This window comes from Geotrypetes seraphini, chromosome 14, assembly GCF_902459505.1.
Source record: "Geotrypetes seraphini chromosome 14, aGeoSer1.1, whole genome shotgun sequence".
NCBI classification, from domain to species: Eukaryota; Metazoa; Chordata; class Amphibia; order Gymnophiona; family Dermophiidae; genus Geotrypetes; species Geotrypetes seraphini.
In genome coordinates, this window is record NC_047097.1 from 56,843,836 (window position 1) to 56,851,529 (window position 7,694).

The window sequence follows — 7,694 nt, forward strand, 5'->3', positions numbered from 1 at the left end:
CTAACTATCTCTTAAGTGGATACTAAATGAACATCAGAAGATTACATCAGAATGTACCAGTAATCATGTACACTATGCCAGTGATTCCCAAACCTGTCCTGGGGAAATCCTGGCCAATCATGTTTTCAGGATATCCACCATGAATATTCATGGGATTGATTTGCATATGCTGCATCCTTGGGATGTGGACAATAACAACACAAAACCAAAACTACAATGAGTATATTCATATGAAAGCCATATTAGTTAAAAGCAAGCAAGATAATACAATACAATTTTTATTTGTATACCACCAGTACCTCTTTGAAGTTCACAGCGGTTAAATATTAGGCACTTGGAACTTTCCTATGGGGCTCATAATTGAAACAGAAATATGTCTAATGAGCTAATGAGCATTTCAGAGTTGATTATTGTGAATGCACACCCATGTATATGTACCGGTATCACATTAACCTCTGATGAGTGGACTGCAGAGCTAGCCATTGTCCATAATGAACCAAAGCCTCTGGGCCTAGCTTCCATTTGCTTTAAACACAAACAGCAGATGTTTGAAACGAGCACAAGCCACTAACTAAATGATCGAAACATTCAAGATAATGAAGGGAATAAACTTAGTAGATAAAGACAGGTGGTTCACCCTCTCCAAGGTAGGGAGAACGAAAGGGCACTCTCTAAAGTTGAAAGGGGATAGATTCTGTACAAACGTAAGGAAGTTCTTCACCCAGAGAGTGGTAGAAAACTAGAACGCTCTTCCGGAGGCTGTTATAGGGGAAAACACCCTCCAGGGATTCAAGACAAAGTTGGACAAGTTCCTGCTGAACCAGAATGTACCGCAGGTAAGGCTAGTCTCAGGGCACTGATCTTTGACCTAATGATCACCGCAGGAGTGGATTACTGGGCACGATGGACCAGTACTCTGACCCAGCAGCGGCAATTCTTATGTTAAGATTTGGTGTAGTATGTTCATAGGAGCAGTTGGAAATCAACTGAGCAGCTTTATTCCAAGCTAGATGGAGGGCGTTAATAGAAACTGCCGCTCGCATAAAATAAGTGGATTTGTAATAGTTAAGGACAGGAAGTATAAGAGTTTCAACCTATATAACATATGACCTTTATCTGCCATCATTTTCTCCGTTTTTATGTTTATTTGAATTTATTAACTGCCTTTATGAAGAGATTCACCCAAGGCTGTGTACAGCAAGTACAATTCAACATAAAACTTACAATTTTGTTAACAACATAGCAGTAGTAAAGAGACCAAATATAAACAAATACAATGAGTGAGACAAACTCAAAATGAGCAAATTGAAAGTTAATAATAGGACTATCGTGAAACAGTTCCAAAAATATACTTATAACAGCAGTTAAATTCAAATAAGAGAGAGATAATACAATGTCAGCATAATACTTATGAAACAACTAATAAGTAGGGCTTTTGACAACTAATAAGTACACATCAGAACATTCAAATAACATATACGATGGTACCTTGGTTTGCGAGCATAATTCGTTCCAGAAGCATGCTCGCAATCCAAAGCACTCGTATATCAAAGCTTATTTCCCCATAGGAAATAATGGAAGCCCAGATGATTCTTCCCACAACCCAAAAACTAATGTACAGAATAAAATAACCCAAAAACTAATGTACCTTAATAAAATAAAAAGGAGAAAGATACAGCCGCCAGAGGAGGAGGAAGAGGAAAAGAACCGTAGCCTGGGTGGCTCCCTGGTACTGCTGCTCCTGTCTTAGCAGCCACCGTTGCTTCCGGAGCTGGGGCTCGGTACTGCTGCAGAAGCAGGCGTGGCACTGTGTGGAGCAGAAGCGGTGAATCCGCAGGTGGTATTCACCATGCTTTCCCAGGCTCCGCAGCGTCCCAGTGTGCACCCTGCAGGAATGTAAACACCACCGGACCTGTACACATGCGTCATCCACGTAAACACCACCAGCACTGGCCGAACCTGTACGCACGCGCTGACCCCGCTTCCCGGAGTTCCAAACGCGCAAAGTACAGGAGTTCTAACCAGGTGCGCGAGCTGCACAGAAATAGCCCCGCCTTGAGCGAATGTGTGCACCGTCCCATCTCCAGAGGAAGGCGCCTCCTCAGATCCGTTCACCTCGCAACAAGGACACACTCCCAGCGGGAAGAAGGTATTTGCTCGTTTTGCAAGTCACAAATTTTGCAAATGTTTTGCTCATCTTGCAAAACACTCGCAAACCGCGTTACTCGAAAACCGAGGTTTGACTGTACTGTATATATGATGCTAATGCTTTTCTACAATACAGCTTATCCTATAGCCGAGGGGCCTAGTGCAGTTGTTAGATGGGTGGTACAGAGTCCGTTGGGATAACCAGAAGGGAGGCTAAACTCAAGGCAAGTTGTCTATACAGTTAAGATAAAAGGAACTGATTTAGATACAGTGTGTGTAGCAAGCTAGTCTTGGTGCAGAATGAGTGTATAGTCATAACAGGCTTGTCCATCCTATGGCCCTCCATGTGCTTTTTTTTTCTAGCCCTTGGAAGCCTGGTAATTCATGTGGTGCTTATAGCCAGATTCATAGGAGCCAACTTTTGAAAACGATTGGGGATGCTGTACTCCAAACTCGCAACAATTTTACCCTCGCCCAGCAAACCTCGCCCCCCCCCCAAAAAAAAAAATATCTGGTAGTGAATGACCAGCCTGTATCTAGATGTCAAGAGCAGGGCAGATAATGTGGACAGATCAAAGCTAGGGTCCTGCCACTCTCTCCTCCATCTTGCAGCTTGTGAGCATCATACTCTTTCTCTCCATCTACAGCCCTTTTCTCCAACCAGTCCCTCAGCCCATCATCTGCACTACACTTTTTTCCTTCAATTTTTCTTTTCACTTTCCTCTCATTTCTTTTTCTTCCTTGCTCCTTCTTGTCCTCGTTTCCTCCTTCTCTACTCACCTCTGCACTTTTTTTTTTCTCCTTTTTCACAGCCCCAATTTGATGTTTTAGATTTGGGAGTAGGGAGTTTAATAGCTCTCTTCCTGCTCCATTCCCTAAACCCCCACCCCACCCATTTATGAAGCCACGTTAGGGTTTTTTTATCGCTAGCCATGGCGGTAAAAGCTCTGAAATTCATAAATTCCTATGAGCGTTGGAGCTTTTACTTCCACGGCCAGCAATAAAAACCCTAACACAGCTTCATAAAAAGGGGCGAGGGGGGTTTAAATCTTTTTTTTAGTCTATTCTGTTTCTCATTTCCCCCTAACCCAGACTTCAGGAGCAGATTCCCTTCTGAAAATAACAGACAAATATAAAGTGATGCACACTGGTAAGAATAACCCAAATCATAATTACCAGATGCTTGGATCCACCTTAGGGGTCAGCATCCAAGAAAAAGATCTGGGTGTCATTGTAGACAATATGCTGAAACCTTACATTCAAAGTGTGACAGTGGCCAAAAAAGTTAAAAAAAAGATGCTAGGAATTATTAGAAAAGGGATGGGTTAACAAGCTTAAGAATGTCATAATGCTCTGTATCACTCCATGATGCAACCTCATCTTGAGTATTGTGTTCAATTCTGGTCACCTTATCTCAAAAAAGATATAGTGGAACTAGAAAAGGTTCAAAGAAGAGCAACCAAAATGATAAAGGGGTGGAACTCCTAAAGAGGTTAGGGCTCTTCAGCTTGGAAAAGAGACGGCTGAAGGGAGATATGATTGAAGTCTATAGAATCCTAAGTGGAGTAGAACAGCTCCAAGTGGATCAATTCTTTACTCCATCAAAATTGCAAAGACTAGGGGACACTCAAAGTTACAGGGAGATACTTTTAAAACCAATAGGATGAAATATTTTGTCACCCAGAGAATAGTTAATTTCTGGATGTCGTGAGAGCGGTTAATTTAGCTGGTTTAAGAAAAGTTTGGACAATTTCCTGGAGGAAAAGTCCATAGTCTGTTCTTGAGACAGACATGGGGGAAAGCATTGCTTGCCCTGGATTGATAGCATGGAATGTTGTTACTATTTGGAATTTTGTCAGGTGCTGCTGACCTGGATAAGTCACAATGAGGACGGACTACTGGTCGGGATGGACCATTGGTCTGACCCAGTAAGGCTATTCTTATGTTCTTATAGTTGCATGATTAGCTTGCATTCTCGCCTGTTGCATATGTTATCTTTTGAGTACTAGCCTGTATTAATCAACATAGGCATTTTATCAAATCTGCCAACACTATTTGTGCTATTTCTGGTTAATTAATACCATCTGGATTCAAAGCCCAAAATCTGTGCTTCAAGAGAGATTTTTGGCCTTGGGAGAAAGCAACAGGAAACATTTCACAGTAAGCTTACTGTTCTGTGTTAGACATTTATATATAATAATATGAAAAAAAAATTAGATACACATAGATCACATATATGAAAATATAGAAATAATTTGTAACAAAGGCAAAAAACCTACATAACCACAATATATATGATGATTGATTTACCACACAGTGGTTAACTGTTAAAAGCAGAAACTCGGTGGATAAAATAGACTTCAAAATACACTCTAAAATAGAATAGTAACAAAAGAATATAAACAAAATACAAACTAGTAAAAAAAATTTAATGTGCGCACTAAATTAAAAGTGAACATACAATGTTTATACAGTATATACATTATAACCAAAAACTAAGTGAATACTAATGTAAACAAGCCCCAAATAGTCAGCAGATAAAGAGTCAATCAAAATGAATGATTGTAAAGCCAGAAGACAAACTCCTTCAATTAATTTAATAATAATATCAATTGTGACAGTTCCAACCCACCAGTCAGCCCTGACACACAGGGGAGGCCAGAATCTGTGCTGCCATGCCACCCAGTAAAGCAGACCTATAGTAAAAGATACTTCAAACCTTCTAAAGCTGTCTATCCGCTAGCTCAGCCTAGGCAGTCCCCTTTTATCAGGCAGGAGGAAAATCCCCTCACTAACCACCAGGGGAGCCAGAGAGAGAGAAAGCCTACTGCCACCTCAGCTAGGTTTGGGTGTGGTCCCAGTAGACAAAAGCCTAGCTTACAGAAGCTAGCTAGGGTAGTTGAGGAGCAGAGCTCTCAAGTCAAAGCTGCAGGCCCAGGAAGGAGACTCCATGCAGTGGTTGAATGCTGAGGATTCTCAGACTCCAGACCCAGATCCAGCAGGAGAAAGCATGGACTTTTCTGAACCAGAGCCAGTTCCTGAACAAGCAGAGGCTATGGAAATCAATTGGTGTAAAGTGGGCAAGTAGCCATTTTGTGGCATGTGTTTTCCTTTTTTTTTTTTTGTTGGGAAGAGGAAAATAAAGTCTTTTTTTCTTTTTTTTTTGTGGTGTAGCTTACCAGAGCTTTTTGTGGAACTTTTTGAGAAAGACTTGTGTGTTGCTAACCGTGCTACCTTTATGCTACTAGCAAGGGACTTCTACTTTTGGAGAGTTTTTTTTTCTTTGCTGTTTGTGTTCCTGACTACCAGCCCTACTGTGATAAGAATTGCTGGGGAGTGCATGAGGTTGAGGTAGTGTAAGCTGTATCATCCGGTGGGATATTTTGAGGGACTCCTCTTCCCTTATGTTTGCAAGGAGAAGAGGTGATTGAAGCTACACAGCAGCCTATGCCCCCACATTAGCTCTAAGGAGCAGACACACCTACCCATAGTGGTAGAAAGCAGACATTGGGACCAGTGATTGTTTTACTTTATCTGAGATTAAATTTTGTTTGCAATTCCCTCAAGAACCTGGTGAAGAAAACTGTATCTAATCTATGGTAGTCCAGGTATCTTGCAGGGCTGTGGCCTTCTTGCAAGCCCAAAGCACTGAGTTGGAGTTTGGACTTTATGTTTTTTCTTTGAAGAACTGTTTGCTTTTCTGTTAATTGTTTGCTGGGCCTACCTGGGAGTAAGAACTCTTATAATTCTTGTAAAAGCTTGACTGAAGGAAGTATAAACCAGGACCGTTTTGTGGTTTTTTTTGTATGATATTCTATGGGCTGGTTATAATAAATAGAACTAATTTCTTTTGAAAATCCTGAGCTGTTTGAAAGTGGTTTTGGTGCTGCTTGACTTTGTAACTCACTTTACTTACTTGGTCTTGACATTACTTTGCCTGAGGGGCCATTCACCTGTTTGAGTGGCGTGTGGCATTCGGCCTTGTCACCCTGCCCAGCACCCTCGCTACCTGGCAGTATGGCCGGGAGGGTGACAAAAAGTAACTGATCAGATCATTGCCCAAACTGTAATATATATAGCATTGCTATTTCAAATGTAATCTTAGAGCCCTTTTACTAAACTGAGGTAGGATTTGCACTCAGTGCACATTGACAAGAAAGATTAATGTGAAGTGAGTTTAAATACTTGAAAGGTATTAATATACAAACAGATCCCTACCACAAAGCTCCAATCTGTTACTATTCCCCTGCCAAACCTCTGATAGTCCCTTAGCATCCTACTGGTCCCATCCCACCTCTGTGAATGAACTCCATCCTTTTCCTTATAACCCATTCCCAAAGAAAACACGTTAAATATTTGCAGGGCATCTAAGCAGTACACAATCAATAAAGGAAAGTGACGCGCTTAAAAACTAGCAATATACAAAACATAAAGACAGAAAAGGTATGAGGGAAATCACAACTCACTGGAGAGACATATGGAGGGCAGGGGGGGGTGTTTCGATAAAAAAAAGTTAAAAGGGGGGGTGTTTCGATAAAAAAAAGTTAAAAGGGGGGGTGTTTCGATAAAAAAAAAGTTAAAAGGGGGGGTGTTTCGATTAAAAAAAGTTAAAAGGGGGGGTGTTTCGATAAAAAAAAAGTTAAAAGGGGGGGGTGTTTCGATTAAAAAAAGTTAAAAGTGGGGGGGGTTTCGATAAAAAAAGTTAAAAGGGGGGGTGTTTCGATAAAAAAAAGTTAAAAGGGGGGGTGTTTTGAAAAAAAAAAGTTAAAAGGGGGGGGTGTTTCGATAAAAAAAAAGTTAAAAGGGGGGGGTGTTTCGATAAAAAAAAAGTTAAAAGGGGGGGGTGTTTCGATAAAAAAAAAAGTTAAAAGGGGGGGTGTTTCGATAAAAAAAAAGTTAAAAGGGGGGGTGTTTCGATAAAAAAAAGTTAAAAGGGGGGGTGTTTCGATAAAAAAAAGTTAAAAGGGGGGTGTTTCGATAAAAAAAAGTTAAAAGGGGGGGTGTTTCGATAAAAAAAAAGTTAAAAGGGGGGGGGTGTTTCGATAAAAAAAAAGTTAAAAGGGGGGGTGTTTCGATAAAAAAAAGTTAAAAGGGGGGGTGTTTCGATAAAAAAAAGTTAAAAGGGGGGGGGTTTCGATTAAAAAAAGTTAAAAGGGGGGGGTTTCGAATAAAAAAAGTTAAAAGGGGGGGTTTCGATAAAAAAAAAGTTAAAAGGGGGGTGTTTCGATAAAAAAAAGTTAAAAAGGGGGGGTGTTTCGATAAAAAAAAAGTTAAAAGGGGGGGGTGTTTCGATAAAAAAAAGTTAAAAGGGGGGGGTGTTTCGATAAAAAAAAAGTTAAAAGGGGGGGGTGTTTCGATAAAAAAAAAGTTAAAAGGGGGGGTGTTTCGATAAAAAAAAGTTAAAAGGGGGGGTGTTTCGATAAAAAAAAGTTAAAAGGGGGGGGTGTTTCGATTAAAAAAAAATCCCCCTTGTAACTTTTTTTTTGAAAATCGAAACACCCCCCTTGTAACTTTTTTTTGAAAATCGAAACACCCCCCCCTTGTAA